The following is a 17877-nucleotide window of genomic DNA, read 5'->3' as shown; positions in this document are numbered from 1 at the left end:
TTTGGTAGCTGGCCAGCCAATCACAATGCCCCAATGGTAGCTACTTCAAACATTACAGGCCCACGTAGGCACCCTATCTGAGCTGGCCAGCTCCCTGCATCCCTCCAGTGTGCTGTGTGCAAAAGGGGAGTACTGCAGGACTTGCCCGGCATCTGGAGCTCCCTCAGCTTCTTCTGAAACAGTCAGTTTGACATATGGCTGTGAAGGCTCCGCCCCCTAGTTTTGATGCAAGCGAAGGCAAATTTGCCAAAAATAAATAGGAAACAATATTTTTTTGTTTTGTTCTTTAGGCTGGCTCACTTCATTCCCAACAAATGCAGGGTGGAATAGTGCTGACAGGCAAGTGTAAACCAGGCAATTTCAGAAAAGAGTGAGAGAGTGGCATGAGAAAATACAACTTTTCTTTACTGAAACATTGAGAGGTGATGAGATTAACAAATTAAAATGCAATTTTTTTAGAATACCAGTTAAAAATGTGCAACGATTAATGTCAAATTTAAAGGTAGTATGACACACATTTATAATGTGTAATCTGCAATAGGCAGTCAGAGCAATGTGTATAGACCACAGAAGTATTCCTCTAACTAGAAGTGAACTTTATTTTGGTGATCTGAGTACAAATAATTTAGTAGACAAGTGCCTGGATGCCCTATCAGTATCAGGTGATTTGCTACGCTTTATAAATCCTGTTTTATTGAAGTCTGACCTTAATAAAACATGTTGAGAAATACTCATCATAACTACAGAATGTTCCAGTTTTAATCAAATGTATTAATTTACTAAGCAACAGATTGTTTATAGTGCCTGAATGGAATAGAATAGGTGCAAATTCAAAACAATATTTTTTGGTAGTAATAATGAAATACATTATAAAATAGTACTTTTGCAAAGATGTTGTTTCTTCTCTTTAGCATAGATCATTGTGTGCGCAGTGAAAGAAATTAATTTACAAGGCCAACCTGAGATTGATGCCTATGGAAATTGAGGCTTGCCTTTCCAGAATTTAACTACATAAGAATGTCTCCAGCTACCTTGTGATACAGATTTGTAATCCACATGTATTTTCGTGGGAAAGGAAGAATCGTACCTGCTCACATAGAAGCTACTTTTTGATTAGTCTAGGGAGGAGCATGTCAGATACAATGTCTGGAACATGAATGTGTATCTTTTTATATTAGTGCATGTTCCGAGGTAGAGGCTATGCTTTTTCGTCCTACCATTTCATCCTGGACTGACGGCTGCTTCTGTTTATATTTACTTTTAACGCTTTATTTTTACAGATTGTTACCGTCATTGATGATCATCTGCTAGATTGATTGAGACTAGGCTGAGTTTCATGAACTACTCTAAACGGGAAGTTCTGCTGTCTAATTTTGAGTTTGTGCTTTATCTACCTTTAATCTCACTCTTTTCCTTTGAACTTGAACCCTTAATGGGCTCTAGTAATTCCGAAATTCCAGTCCAAACTTCAGGAGGTGTATTCCTTCATGGAACATGGTTAATGCAATATTTCATCAGTGTGATTCTAACCAAACCTTTTTATGAGATTGCAGTAAACTCACCTAAGATTTATTGAAGTAATATGGGTGATCTCTGAATAAAGTGTGGTGATCTGTATTGCTATTGCTGTCATCCCATCACCCTGTGATGTCACCCTTTGGATTCCCTTGTACCGAAGATTCCTCCCCAGTGTTCCCTGCTTGGCAGTTGCTGCTGCTGTGTCTTCCCCTCAAGCTGGACGGCTCTCTTCTCCTGAATAAATCCTGAACTACAACCTCCTGCCTCCGCCTCATCTTTACATTGGCGACAGAGGATGGTCAGCAGTTCTTCAGCTGCTGTTTCAATCTTCAAAACAACTTCATCACGGAAAGCGTTTTGAAATTCAGGATTTTTTGTTTTCCTTCCGACCTTCATCGCCATGTGAGTACATTTACAGATTATTTTCTCCGCTGTACTCACTGAGAGACGTCGCAGCTGCAGAACTCTTTTCATCTTAATTGGCCCTGCTACATTCTGCCAATTAAATTCATCTGCACGCCTCCTCACTGCGCGTTACCCAGCTTTGTGCTATCTGCTTTATTCTCTGTGCCAGCCCGCACCGCTCCCACCAGCTGACTCTCGCTAGACTTTTCCGCCACATTTCTAAGACTTTCCTACCTTTTTTCCTCACGCTTTCAACACTGCGTGCATTTCTCCCCTCGGACTGCGCCTCAGAATGATGACGTGGTAGAACTTTCACGTTCAGGCTCCGTCAAGCAATCGAATGCCTTCACGCCTCAAGCAACCAAGCGTCTTCACGTATTACGCATACCGGTCACCATGGCAACTTAGACGCTCCTCCTGCTTGCCAGTCACTGCTTGGTTTCGAAACGTCACAAAGGCTTCTCCTTGCTGCACTCAGCTGTTCAGTCATTGAGCCTCGAAACGTCACAAAGGCTTCTCCTGTGCACAGCTGTTCAGTCTTTCAGCCTTTTCCTTCGCCGATGCAACTTTTTGTATTTTGCTTCACTCATTACGCTGATGCGCACAGCTCAAGCGCACAGCGGATTAAACAGCACACAGCTGATTAAGCACTTTTCAAATCATTTACTTCTCTTCACGCTTATGTGCTCAAGTTTTGCTTACATGTTATAAAAAAACTTCAACTTCAACTTCGCGCTGATGCGCACAGCTTTCACGCTTCTCATCAACATTTCCACATTAATGTTTTATACGCTAATATCTACAACATCTTCATTTACACGCTGATGTGCACAGCATTTGCACACTGATGTGCACAGTTTTTGCAAGCTATTGTGTACATTATTTGCATTGTCATTGTTATAATAGTTTTTTTTTGTTTTTGTTTTGTTAGCTTATTTCTTTTATTTAAAACTCTTTATTCCAAGGGAAAATAGAAGATACCACAATGCAAAGCGTTTCTCCTCCAGCTCCATTTCTTCAGACTCCTGGTGATCCTCCTCTCGAATGGAAGCTATGGTTAAGATCCTTCATGGCCTACTTAGGCGCAATTGATGGTCTTAGATATCGTGCTGAAAGGAAAAAGAGTTTAATGTACTATCATCTTGGTGTGGAAGGCCAGAATGTCTTTGACCATCTTCCGCCTTATGTTCCCCCTCCTGGTGAAGCTCCTGACGAATTCGACATAGCCATAGCCAAGTTAGACAAATACTTTGTTAAAACCAAAAACATGGTTGTTCATCGTTACAAATTCTTCACCAGGGCTCAAAAACCTGAAGAAAGCATTGACACATTCGTTACTGCTTTGAAAATTCTTGCTTCTAAATGCGAATTTGACAATTTCACCGCTCAACTTATTAGGGATCAACTTGTTGCTTGCTGTTCTTGCAAACAAATCCAAGGAAAATTGTTATCCTGCAAGGATCCTTCTCTTGATAAAGCTATTGACATAGCCAAGAGTATTGAGACATCCTTGGAAGATTCCAAACAATTAGAGGTTTCCCTTTCCAATACTTCTATTTCTGGTGCTGTTTCCACTAAAATGCCTGCTCCCATCAAGACTTCTAATTTTGTTCCTCGTGATTCACGTGGTTATTTTAGAAGAATGGGAAATACCAGCACCAGAAGACCCTTTATGCCCAATAGACAATTTAGCCAAAACACTTTCTGTTTTAGATGTGGTTCTTCTTACCATTTTTCTAATTTCAAAAATTGTCCTGCAGCCAACCAACAATGCAGTCAATGTGGCAAAAATGGTCATTTCTCAAAGGTCTGTATGAGAGGTAGAAGAGGTGATGTACGTTGTGTCATGAATGAGAATGATTCTTCCCCTGATTTAAATTCTCTTGAGCATTCAATTGAATATTCAGAATGTGATGTAACCAATCAAGAATATGTAGTTGTTGTGAAAGACAATGATATTGTTAGTCGTACTTTTCTTGTTCCTGATCCTGAAGTCGATGCTACCATTGATAAATGTCATGTTCAACTACTTGTAGACACCGGTGCCCGTATCACTATTGTTTCCCACGAAAAGTATTCTCACTTCTGGCATGACAAGTGTTTACGTCCTCCTGATGTTCTTTCTGTAGCCTTTGAGGGAAGTAGAATTAACCTTCTAGGTTATTTCTGGGCTGAGATTTCCATCTTTGGCAAATTTATCAAAGGGAAGGTTTATGTTGCTAAACGTAGCATCAACGTGCTGGGTCTCATTCATCAGGCAGAATTTGGTGTTACCATTAAACCTGGTCTACCCAATCCTGTATTTATTGAAGAGTGCAATATTCCTTGTTCTATGTCTTCATCCTCTGCCCCTGTTTGTAACATTTTGAATGACAAGTTGTGGGAACACAAATATAAAAAAGTTTTTGAAGATCGTCTCGGTAAGATCACCAATTTTCAACATTTCATCAAAGTCAAAGATGGCATTACTCCAGTCAAACACAAACTTAGAAATGTCCCACTCAGTATCAGAGCGGACTTGTCCAAACATTTAAAATCCCTGTGCGAACAAGAAATTATTGAAAAGGTTGAATCGACATTATGGCTTTCTCCTATTGTTCTTGCTAGGAAAAGGTCCGGTGACCTTAGGATGTGTGTGGATTTACGCAGTCTCAATCAGGCTATCTGGGTTGATGGCTTTCCCCTTCCTCGTATTGAGGATTTATTAGCAAAAGTAGGTTCATCCACTTGGTTTTCAAAATTTGACTTAAAGGCGGCCTACCACCAGATTGAGTTGCATCCTCTCTCACGACACCTCACTGCCTTTGTCACACCTGATGGCGTATTCCAATTTTGTCGCCTTCCTTTCGGGTTGGCTTCTGCTGCCGCTGTTTTCCAGCGCATCATGTCAGAAATGTTTGAGGAACTCTCCAATGTAGTCGTCTTTCAAGATGATATTCTTATTTTCACTCAATCTGAGAGCGAACATGACAAAGTCATTGACCAGGTCTTTCACATTCTGGAACATAGAGGTGTGACCTTACAAAAGAGTAAGTGTGTTTTCAAAACCAGAGAAGTGGAATACCTTGGTCATATCATTTCTGAAAGTGGCATCAGGCCTAGATCTGGTCTTGTGAAAAGCATCATTGAAGCTCCCGCCCCTTCCAACAAGGAACAGCTTTTGTCCTTTCTTGGTCTTTGTGAGTTTTACTCAAAATTCATGAGAGACTATGCCAAGACCACCGAATGTTTTAGGCTCTTACTAAAAAAAGGTGCCACCTTCAGCTGGTCTGATGAGTGCGAAAAAGGTTTTCAGCTTATCAAAAGGCACATTACTAACGCTCCTGCTCTTCAACCTTTCAATGGCAACAGAGAAACTGTTGTCACTGTTGATGCTTGCGAATATGGCTTAGGAGCTGTTCTTTCTCAAGTGGCTTATGGTAAAGAATTTACTGTCGGATTTGCCTCCAGGACTCTCCGCCCTGTCGAAAGGAAATATTCAGTTATAGAGAAGGAACTGCTTGCTTGTGCTTGGAGTGTTGAGAAATTCAAGTCTTACCTATGGGGTAGACCGTTTATTCTTCAAACCGACCATCGTCCCCTTGTTGATATTTTGTCAGGCAGAAACGTCAATCGCACTACTGCACGATTGGCTAGACTTTCCACTACACTATTGGAATTCAATTTCAAGGCTGTTTATATCCCTGGTGGTAAAAACAGACGGGCTGACTGCTTGTCCAGGTTACCCTTACAAGAACCTGATGAGAATGACGAAACTGACATTGAGGAATGTTTTGTGTTCAATATCTCTCAAACCTCCGTTTCTTTCGCTGAATGTGACTGGATCAAGGCTGTTGAGAATGATGCCATCCTCAAAGATGTCATTTCTTTCATACAAAAAGGTTTGCCCAAAGAAAAATCCCTTTCTCCTGAGCTTCAAATTTATTGGAAAATTAACTCTGAACTTTCTTTGGAAAATGGCAAAATTGTTAGGGGTGATAAATTCATTCCCCCTTCTGTTTACAGAGAGAAAATTATTACTGATGCACATTCTGGACATTTAGGTGCCACCATCACCAAGAGAAACGTCAGATCGAATTTTTGGTGGCCAAAAATGGACAACCAGATTGTTGAAGCCATCAAACTCTGTTCACGCTGCAACACCAGTGACAAGGTTCTTATCTTAGAAGGTGTTTCTAATACTGTTGTTCCCCCTCCCGTTAGGGCCTGGCAAAAAATTGGTCTGGACTTTTTAGGTCCGTTCCATGTCCTTCCCAATACCTCCAAATACTTCCTGGTCCTTGTTGATCATCTTTCCAGGTGGGTCGAAGTTGAGCCCATCAATGTTCTCAACTCCAAGAGTGTTATTGATTGTTTAAGCAGAATCTTCCTCAGGGAGGGGTGTCCAGAAGAAATTCTCACTGACAACGGGGTACAATTAATTTCTAAAGAAATGGGTGTCTTCCTTAACAATTGCTGTATTAGACATACCAGAACTCCGTTGTACCATCCCCAAAGCAATGGCAAAACCGAGAGATTTAACAGAGTTATTGTCGAATGTGTGCAAGCTGCTTTCAGGTCAAATAACTGTATCTTCCAAGCTGTAAAAGATCTTATATGGTCTTATCGGATTTCTCCCCATGTTGCCACAGGTTTTTCTCCTTTCGAACTGATGAGAGGAAGAAAAGCTTGCTCCCAAGATTTCCCCTTTTGGATGGTCAAGAGCCTCCACCGAGGCTGTGATTTGGAAGCAGTGTGGGAATGTGCCAACAAAAAATCTTCTAGTTCCCTGCCTTGCTCTGCCGAGTCTAAAAAAAAGTCTTCTCATAACATTCATGCTGGTGATTGGGTTAGAATCAAGAATCCTGTCATAGTTAAGAAGGGTTTTTCGAGGTTTCTTGAATCCCAACAGGTTGTTGATGTTCGCAAGAATGCTGTCACACTGTCTAATGGCAATTGGTGGAGCACTTCTCGGGTTGCTAAAGATCCCTCCCGTGCAACTGCTCCCTCATCGAATATCAATGTTGGTAATGGCTTAAAAGAAGATTCTAATGTCAGTGTTGATAATGGTTTAAGGAAAAGTTCGAGGGCAATTGTGAGGCCCAACAAATACCGTGATTATATCTGATTTGCTTTTCCTTATTGTTTTACTATGTTCCTTAAATTGTTTTTTTTTAAAAAGGGGGGAGGTGTTTGGTGATCTGTATTGCTATTGCTGTCATCCCATCACCCTGTGATGTCACCCTTTGGATTCCCTTGTACCGAAGATTCCTCCCCAGTGTTCCCTGCTTGGCAGTTGCTGCTGCTGTGTCTTCCCCTCAAGCTGGACGGCTCTCTTCTCCTGAATAAATCCTGAACTACAACCTCCTGCCTCCGCCTCATCTTTACATAAAGCTTTTCAAATTTATCCACAACTTTCATCCCTGACTGGACTGGAAATTGTATTTTTAAATTTGCTTCCCCTTCTTGGTCTCTCCTCAAGATTTGGGGAGGTATGCAGAGGGGTGAGGCTGCTAGAATCTATTGGAGAAGGAATTCAGGCAATATAACCTCATCCCATGACTCGTATTCGACAGCAGAGAATGGTAAGATTCCACAGCTCCTGTCCCTCCCACTAGCTTTCCAAAAGAAGTTAAACAATTTCGCAGAACTAAGGAACAGGCATGGGTTGTGAACATTTGACCCTCTATTTTTGCACAGGTTCTGTCCTCTATTCATGTCAGTTGGTGCCATGGCTGCACGTGCCCGGTGACACCTGAAAAATGAGCAGCAGGAAGTGTGAAAGCTTCCAAGGACTGAAGGGATTTTGATTATCACGAATCTCAATAAATGCATTTTTTTAAAGGAGAGAAAAGATGTAGGGCCTCATTTATGAGAAATGATGCATCACTTCTCAGTGCGCACTCCTTGCGTCATGATTGATGTGTCATATTTATAATATGACCCATCATGTCGCAAGGAGTTACAGATACGTCAGTATTTCTGACGTATCTGTAGGCGCAAAAGTGATGCATGGCTGGAGTGTGTCACAAAAGTGACGCAACTCCAGCAATGTGTACTTTCACATGGGCAAGTCCCATGTTGTTAGTGACTGCGTCAGTCTTACGCCTGCCATGAAGCAGGCGTAAGATTTTGACGCATTAGCGGCCAAGAAATGACGCAGGGAAATCTTATAGATTTCACTGCATCAGTCACTTCCATGACCCTTTCTTGCGTCAAAACGCCCCCCCTTGCATACATTATACCTGGCGCAGGTATAATGTGGTGCAGGGGGTTTACAAAGTGACGCATCTACCTACATGCGCAACTTTGTAAATATGGCGCAGCAAGGCACATTTTCTACGCCACTGGTGCGTCACAAAAAGTGACGCACCGGTGACTTAAAAGTGACGCACAGCCTCATAAATGAGGCCCTTAATATATTTTGGCTGCGACCAGTCATTCTGGAATGGGGATTTAAAATCCGCATCGCCCACTGTCGAGAGGTATGAGGATGTAGTAGTATTAAATACATTTTTAGTCAAATGACCTTTGTTATTTGGGAGATCTACAGAATTTCAATTTGTGCATCATTGCAGTTTTTCGTTCTCCTTTATTCAGCCGACATATTTTTTTTTTTATAATTAAGTGTCTTTTATTTCAAAATGGTAACGCTCCATTTTTAACAGTAGAAAGCCTATCTGGAAGATGGCATTCCTTCTATATAATGATAGCTTTGAAACGACCCAGCACAGTCCCCTATATCTTAGAATCTTAATTAACAGAATTACCTGACAAAGAGCAGCCGCGTCTGCGCTCACTTATCTATTGATTGTCCAAAAGGTTGGCAAATTGGGATGCAGAGCTCCACAGGGTTCCACTGTGTAAACGTGAGATAAGTTTCAACATAAATGTAGTACTGTGAGATTTTATTACAGTGAACAAATGCGCTCATCAATAATGTTTAGCCTTGTTCCAGGTTGCCCAGAAGATTTCAGACATCTGTGCTATCAAAGAACGGATACAATGATTAAACCTGCCGCGTCCATAATTCTAAGTTTTAGTTACTCGCTTAAGACTGTAAAATTTGTTTCACATACAGATCTGTAACGGATTTTGCTACTGATGTGAACGTTCCTCTAAAGTAGTGTGTTGAGTCACAAAAGAGTCTGTAAATCCAGGCCAAGCGGAATCTGAATAAACATTAAACACAATGATGATCCGTGCCCAGTTTGTGCACTGGTTGCAAGCAGTGGCCCGACTCAATTTTTTAGGTATCCGGATGTAGTGTTGTGATGGCCCCCCCAAGAATCTGCACGACACGATTGCTTCTTTCAGGTACCTTTATTGTTCATTCTACTTATAGCTTGTTCTCGCGTCCTGATCTTGTCCCCTTGGTTATCTAATGCCTCGCTCTGCCCCTTGACCGGATGTGGTGTCCGGTGTCCCCTTCCCCACACCCTTGACCCCAGGGTCCTAGTGCCCACTGCCTGGGCATGACATCTCCCCCTTTGTTGCAAAAATACATTTCCCTTGACGCTGCCTGTGGTCACTAGTCGGTGAGTGCTGATAGATGGTAGAGAGGGTAGAGAGAGAGAGTGTGAGAGAGAGAGAGAGAGAGAGAGAGAGAGAGAGAGAGAGAGAGAGAGAGAGAGAGAGATCCTCACTGGCCCACGTCCTACTACATCTCTTCAATTAGTCTCTGTCGTTTCTTGCATGTTCTTCTCGGCCTTGTTTCTTTGTTGTCCATCTGTGCATTTTCTTCCTCCTTGATTACCTCCGGCGCTTGTACCGTTTGTTCTTCTTCTTCTTTTGTTCTCAGTTTTTTGAAATACGAGCTGTTTCTGGTGTTGTGATACCGCCCTGCTGATGCAGTTGTCATAGGTCCCTTCACCTCCGTCACTGTCAGTGGGTACTTTGAGAACGCACTGTCCGATTTCCTCTGCTGTCTTTGCCGCACCACCATCGTGTCTCCTTCTTTTAGTTTTGCCTTGGTGGTGTGCCTCCTTTGATCCGCGTCTGCCTTCATTTTTGCTTTTGACTCTTCGTCTTTGGCTGCTATATTGCTTCACCCCACAGTTGTCATCATTTCCATCTGCGGTAGCCGTGTCCTGCTCGAGCGTCGGAGCACGAGCTCGGCCGGGCATCGGCCTGTCGAGCTGTGGGGGGGTGTTCCTGTAGTCTCTCAGTATCTGGCACAGCGCTTGTCCTATAGATATCTATGTTATCTTTGCTCTCTGTACTGCCTTCTTTATTGTCCCCATGAAGCTTTCCGCAATCCCATTTGCTTGTAGCCACAAAGGTGTTATTTTCCGGTGGCTGATTCCTAGGTACTCCATAAATTTCCGGAACTCTTCTCCGGAGAATGGTGGGCCATTTTCAGTCTTTAGCGTTTCAGGAGAGCCCCACGCTGCAAAGACATCATCCATGACTGGCAGTGTTGCACTTGCTGACATTGACGCTACTTGTCTTACAATTGGAAATCGGGAGAACTCATCTATTATTACCAACAGGTAGTTTCCCGTCTCCAGGGGTCCATAGAAATCCGCTGCAAATTTTGTCCACACTGCTTTCGGTAGTTCAGACATCTGTAGTGGCTCCGGCTTGGGCGGCAGCCCCGTCACTTGGCAGACTTGGCAGTGCATGACAGTCGCCTCGACCATACCGACCAGTCCCGGGAACCACACTTTTTCTCATAGCATTTTATTTTCTTAGTTGCGACCATCCCTCGGTGTGACTCGTGCACCAGTTCTATTGTCTGTCTCCTCAGCGCTCAGGCATCACTATTCTTGTTCCTTTCATCATGATGCCATTTTCGGTCTCTGAGAGCTCTTCGTGGATCTTCTTGAATGCCAACAGTTCCTCTTTTATAACTCCTTCATCCAGGATGCTGTTGTTGTTGATGTGTCTCCACCTTTTCTGTCTTGTCACTTTCTGTATTGCTTGCATGGTGGGATCTCACTTTGTCTCGTGCTCCAGCTCTGCCATCGTTATTGATGCTGGTGTGTTGTGCTTCAGTATAAAGTTTAGGTACTCATCTGCCATTGTCGTTGCCTCAACTGCATGTGGCAGAGGATGTCTTGACATATAGTCAGCCGGGTTGTGTTCCTTTCCAGGCTTATGTATTATCTTGAAATTGTAGTCCATTAGTCTTATTCCCCACCTCTCTATCCAGGGTGGTATTTTTGCATTGGGATTTCCATGGATTGTTGTTAGTGCTTGGTGATCTGTTATTATCGTGAATGGTTTCCCATAGATGAACATTTGATAGTGTTCACAGGCGCACACAACTGCCAAACTCTCTTTCACCTGTTGAGAGTATGCTGGCTCAACGTCCGATAGGCTTTTACTTCCGTAGGCCACTACACATCTTGGTGAGTCCTTTCCTGGTTTGTGTTGCGCCAATATCGCCCCCAGCCCCACTGGGCTGGCATCTACCGTCAGTTCGGTGCATAGTAGCGGATCAAAGAAGGCCAGGTGATCTACTGCGGTCACAGCTTCTCTGATCTCTTCAAAAGTTTTGCTGCATTCCTTTGTCCATGCAAACCTCTGTCCTTTTTTTGTCAGTTCTCGCAACGGTGTGCTCACTTTGGCAAAGTCTTGTATGTACCTTGCGCTGTAACTGGCAAGGCCAAGGAATGACCTCACTTCTGTGACATCGCTTGGCTGTTTTGCTTTTTTTAGTGTGTCTACTTTACTGGGATCTGGCCGCATTCCTTTTTTGGAAAAAATGTGTCCAAAGAATACCAGTTCATCTCGCCCCAGCTCACACTTGTCTTCATTTATCGTGAACCCTGCCAGTTCTAATTGGGAGCACACCTCTCACAGTGCCTGCATGTTCCTTATCCGACTTGCCAAAAAACAGAATCACTGTAATTCAGGCTCTTCTTTACTGCCCTTATTATCTGCCTTATTGTTTCTTGAAATATTTCAGCAGCAAATGAGATTCCAAAGCTCAAACGATTATATCGGAACAGACCCAGGTACATGGAGAACATCGTGATATACCTGGACTGAGGGTCGAGCTCTAACTGGTGATATCCTTTGCACAAGTCTAGTTTGGAGAACCGTCTTGTTCCTGTTAGGCAGCTGATCATATCATCAAGATGAGGTCCAGGGTGTCTTTCCCGTTCGATTGCTGTGTTTGCTACACCCTCCTGGTGCTCTTCCAGGCACTTTTTCACTCTTTTTTGACTTTGCCTGGTCCCAAAATGGCCGCCGGCCCTTTCCGCTTTCCTATTGGTCCTTTTGCCTGACTTAAAAATAGATGCCGAAACTCTTGCAAGACTTCTCGACCAATCCGAGTGTTGCCTGGTTTAATGATGGCCGCTGGGTATTCTCGCACGCTGATTGGTTCTTTTGCCTGTCCTCAAATGGCCGCTGAGACTCACTTTCTTTAAATCTCGCACTCAGGCTCGGCGCTTACCAGGCATTTAGAACTTTTCTTCTGCGGCGGTCAGGCGTCGTTGCTCTTCACTGTGGGGTGAACCAGGGTGGGCTCCTGGCTTCGCTGTGATCGTCGCTCGGCACCAGACGCGATCCAGGGTGGGCTCCTGGTTTAAAATTGCGAAGCAGGCAACACACACGTGTGTTCTTTCTCCTTTGTTGCGAGTTGTAGTGTTGTGATAGCCCCCCACGAATCTGCACGACACAATTGCTTCTTTCAGAAACCTTTATTGTTCATTCTGCTTAAAGCTTGTTCTTGCGTCCTGCCTCTTGTCCCCTTGGTCATCTAATGCCTCACCCTGCCCCTTGACCGGATGTGGTGTCCGGTGTCCCCTTCTTCACACCTTGACCCCAGGGTCGTATTATCCACTTCCTGGGCATGACACCAGACATCCTTTTTTTTATCATCAGACATTGACCCGGAACAAAAGAAAAAAGCTCATAGAAGTCTGAAGGAAGCATAGGATAATATTAACACAGGGAGAACGCACCTATGAAAAGAACTTGCAATAGTGATATGAAGACAGAGAAAGAATATAATCAAAAACCAAGCATCAGAACTCTGCGGATGAATCAACGGGGAGAATTTCCTTCACCATAACATACCCTCATAGAGGAGAACTTTTCGCTGATTAATTCCATCCAGCTCTGAACTATACACTCACCTAAATCTATCACTCTAAAACTTTACACTGTCCTAACACATAGAGGCAGGCAATCCGAGTTAGAGCTAAGGCAAGGAGTCTGCCTTTTCTCCTAGAGCACGCTTACAAGTCGAAACCTGAATATGTTTGCTATGCAAAATATACAAATAACATCATGCTAAATATGATAAAGGCTTTTGAAAATTCTAAAAAGTGTATTTCTTTAACAGGAAAGCTTTGAAATTGATCCTTTATAATATAGCATTACACTGAGAAGTTCTTATTAAAAGTGATAAGTTTTAAACATGAGTTTAGACCCACCTTGGCCACAGTGTCATTAGTAAACTAAGAGGCAAGACAGTTGTCATGTGAACCCTGAATGTAGCCCATCTTCTTATAAATAATGCAAATTACAGTATATTCCATTAGACACTTGGGAGGTCATTAGGATGGCGGGTGGACTTTGCCCGCCCGCCATCCTCATGGGGATTGTGACCAACCGCCATAAGGGCGGGGGTCCCGTGGTGGGGATTAGGATGCGCTCGCCACAGTGGCGGGCCCATTCCTCATTTTTAACATTGTGGCAGGCGGTGCTCTCTGCACCGCCCACCACAATGCTAAAAATGCATGTATGCATTTGCATACAAGAAGCGGCAGGCACTGCGTGGTGCCTGACGCTTCGTGTATGCAAAATGCTGGGGGGTACCACAGGTACCCCCTGTGTGCACTCCCCACCTCTCCTTCACTCTGGGGGCCCACAGGGTGCCCCCAGAGTGAAGACCGCATGCCTTTCCGTGGCGGCATCTGACTGAGCCCACTGTAATATGGCTGGGGGTATCTAATAGACAACGCCACCATATTAATCCTTTTCCGCCCCGGGCTCAAGGTGACCGTGGCGGAAAAGCGGTAGACGGTCTTTTCGTCTGCCGCGGTCCCCCCGCCATACTTATATAGCGGGGGGAATATAGATGCGGATGGCGGGCCGATTGCACCGCCAGGCCGGCGTTGGCTACCGCCAGCCTGGCGGGGGCAATCCGCCCGCCATCCTAATGGGCCCCTAGGTTTTTCCCCACATGGTATTCTCAACTCACTTAAGTGAAGGTGCCTCCATAAGCGATAGTGAAAAAAGGAAGGTTAAGTAAAAGAAAATATTTGCCTAAGACCACAAAGTTTGGCTAAGGGGTGAAGCTGCAATGAACCCAGGCTTTCTAGTTTCACTTGGTAAAAATCAGACACTAATGGTGCACATAATTGTCTCTAATTTTAACTCAAATGGTAATGCTTTGTTTTTAGCTCTTTATGCATAACGCTAGGGTGAGGGTAGAAGGCTTAATCCACATGACAGCTGGCTGGTTATGGGCTCAAGGTTCCAACGGCAATTGAGCTAAACCCAGTAGCGGCTGGTGTTTTCAAAGAGTGGATGGGGTGGCGGGTTGGGTTAGGGTATGACGGAAGACAAATTACAAAACAAGACAAAATAATAAGAACTCACCTGCAGCAGGCTGCATTGTGCTCTTCTGCTTCCCCTCCTCTGCAGTCACAGGCTCCCATGCTCCACTGCATCCAATCCTGATGCTGCTCTCATGATCCTGAACGCAGCTTCAGGATTGGCCTGAGTCCTCTGAATATGCACTCCTAGTGAGACTGGGAGCCTGTGCATTGCTTTCTCAAACTCAGCAAAGCTGCTCAGGTTGGAGACTGCTTAAGTACAAATGACAGTTTGGCCGGCCTGAGATGGTTGGCCAAACCGTCATGCACACTGATCACAGTACACCTACCACTCCTTCTTCAACCGGCCATCCCCATATCCTCACCCTTAAACACTCAGCAGGAAAGAAGAAAAAAAACAATAATGGCAGGTGAGAGCGCTCTCCTCCGCCGTGGAAAGGAGCCGCCACTGGCTGAACCAACGCCGGCTAAGAGCCAGCAGTGTGATTATGGTGGAGAAACTAATCACTGTGATGGGAAGCAGGAAGGTAAATTAGAAATTTTTTATCAGGAATGTATTTGACTATTACTCGAGGTCGAGAACAGTTACAATACATTGATATACACATGATACAGTGTCAGACTTAAGGAAACACATTTTTCAGCTAACTAAAATCTTGTAGCTCTATTTTTATACAGGTAAGTAATATAGGGCCTATCAGACAAATATGGCTTTAGTGCAGGAAAAACTCAACACCATACAGCGTTATTGGAAAATATAGGAAGAATGGAAAGTGATCTAAAAAACAACTATCTACTGATGGCACAATAATCTGTTTTAAACAAATACCTATACACATGCCAGACAGAGACCTTCAGTGCAAAGATGCTCAAGTCTGTCAAGTAGTAGCCATAACCCCTCTAGAGAGTCCCAATTATTTTTCAGCAATATTACCTTTTGATCTGCTTCACTCTTTTTCAGAGATAATAGCTCAAATCTGCAAACCTTCTGCTGGGCTAGAACTCCAGAAAGGGACCTTCTGGTACACAACACTCTGCAGGCCAGTAAGATGGATTTGAGGATGTTATGATCAATGGATTAACCTTCAAGGGACACTGTAGTCCAAATGTATCACATTAAGGACAAATGTGCAAGAGACGGTAAATGAGTGAAGACCTTCTCAGTTGAGGTGTCTGTGAAGCAGTGCAGAAAAGCAGGACCAAGACAAAGGAATATGGTCCTGACTGCAGCTGTAATGCAGTCAAGTTGGTGAAGGCACTAAAGTCCTTGGATATAATTTATTTCTGTCTCTACTAGTGAATGCAAAATACGGGTCTGAGTTCTACATATGTGCGTGGCGGACAAGTTGGTTATCTCAGAAGGAGCACAATTTGGTTGTATGTTACAATATGAACAACAAACATATTGCCTGTCATAAATATCTCTCTGATCACTCAGCTATCTCATTGTCTTTGGAACTGGGAGTTGGCTTGTCGGGTTCAACCTGGAGGTTAGATCATACGGTCCTCTATGATCAGGAAGCCCTAAAAGTTCTGAGTGAAGAGGCAGAGGCATTTTTTGATGAAAATATATGTTCAGCTAGGATAGAGATTGTGTGGGACACTTCTAAGGCTTTTTTAGAGGAAGGTTAGGTGCTATGGGAGCAATGAAAAGGTGAATTCATTACAGCAAGGTTTTTGAACTGGAGGAAAAAAATTATTTATGCAAGGCTAGCATTGTAAACCATGGCAAACCTGAGACGGAGGAACGTATACTACATGAGTTGCCAGAGCTAAAATCAGATTTGGTGGAAGTATTGACTCAAAGAGTTAAGGAGAAATGGAATGCTAGTCAGCTTGCACATTTTAACTATAGTGAGGGGTCTAGCAAACTCTTAGCTTGGAAAGCAAAAAAAAGATCAAGTTCAAAACCAGATCAAGGAAGTAAGAGTAGTGGAGTCAGGTTTAACTATCTCAGATAGCAAAGGAATAGAGGCCTTTCATGATTATTTTGTGAAAGTATATAAGGAAGGTCTTAGCCCAGATAAGTTAGTGTTAAAGGCTTGGTTAGATCTCTTGGAGCCGCTACCTGAAGTCCTACAGGAGATATTAAACCAGGAAATTGCGTGCTCAGAGGTGAAAGGGGTCATTAAAGGGGAAAGAGAGGTAAGGCTCTGGGCCCAGACGGCCTTCCGGTCGAAGTATATAAATCAATGGTAGATATCTTTGTACCAATTATGTTTCAACTATTTAATCAAATTTTCATGGGTAAGGTCTCACTACCCCCTTCATGGAATGATGCAACTATAAAACTTCTATCAAAGCCGGGGAAATCACCAAAGTGAATGGACTCCTATAATTCCATTTCGCTAATAAATTGTGATTACAAAGGTTTTGCAAAAATTATGGCCGATAGGTTGAGTATTGTCACTCCAAATTTAGTCCATGAGGACCATAAGGGCTTTATAAAGGGTAGATTTTTGAAAGAGTTAACGTTTACGATTATTGGTGCAATAGACATGGCCTTGGTTTATGGTCTTCCCCTGGCGGTTATCGCACTTGATGCCGCTAAGGCATTTGATCGTGTAAACTGGGTTTTCTTACAGGCTTTGGTAGAACATTTTAAATTAGGCAAAAATTTCACTAGCTCTCTCGCATCTTTATATCACTCCCCTATCTCCGAGGTGTTAGTTATTGGGATATTGACCCAGCCTGTTACAATTATGTGTGGCACCAGACAAGGGTGTCCGCTGTCACCATTACCTAGCCTGTAAGATAAGAGCTACAGAGAAGATCCTCCTATTTGAGTTGGAAGGTTGGTCCAAACAAAATTGGGTTATATGCGGATGATATTATCATTTATACCCCCAAGTTTAAACGGTCAATGGAGGGTCTTCAAAAATTGACGAAGAAATTTGGGGCTGTGTCAGGTTATGCGTTAAAGAAGATAAAACTGAGATTATGGCCTGGAAATTTAGAATATACTTGAAAGGCTCAGACCTTTACAGTAAAATACCAAAATTGAATCTATTTGTGTATTAACCTGAATTGACATAGGGCCTGATTCATGAAAGTAATCTGAGACAAAAATGCTAACTTTACAACTTCCTGTATTCTCAAAAGGCATTTAGGAGTAGTAAAGTTAGGATTTTGTCTCAGTTTAGGAGTAGTACACTTTGGGTATTCACAAAAGGCATTTAGGAGTAGTAAAGATAGGATTCCTTATCTTTACTACTCCTAAACGCCTTTTGTGAATACCCAAAGTTGTAAAGTTAGGATTTTGTCTCACTTTTGTAAATCGGGACAAGACTCGTTAGGGGTCCCTCTATTCCTTATACAGCTTTTTCCTCTGTCCGAGGGCTCCAGAAAGGAAGCTTGTGACCCCAAAACAAATCTTAGGGGAAGATAACATTTATAAAATCAACAACAAAGGCCTTACTTGTGCAAATTAATTTATTCCTACCAGTCGGATAATAAA

The sequence above is a fragment of the Lissotriton vulgaris genome, chromosome 4_1 (genome assembly GCF_964263255.1).
Source record: "Lissotriton vulgaris chromosome 4_1, aLisVul1.2, whole genome shotgun sequence".
Taxonomy (NCBI): domain Eukaryota; kingdom Metazoa; phylum Chordata; class Amphibia; order Caudata; family Salamandridae; genus Lissotriton; species Lissotriton vulgaris.
This window is presented reverse-complemented; position numbering follows the sequence as displayed.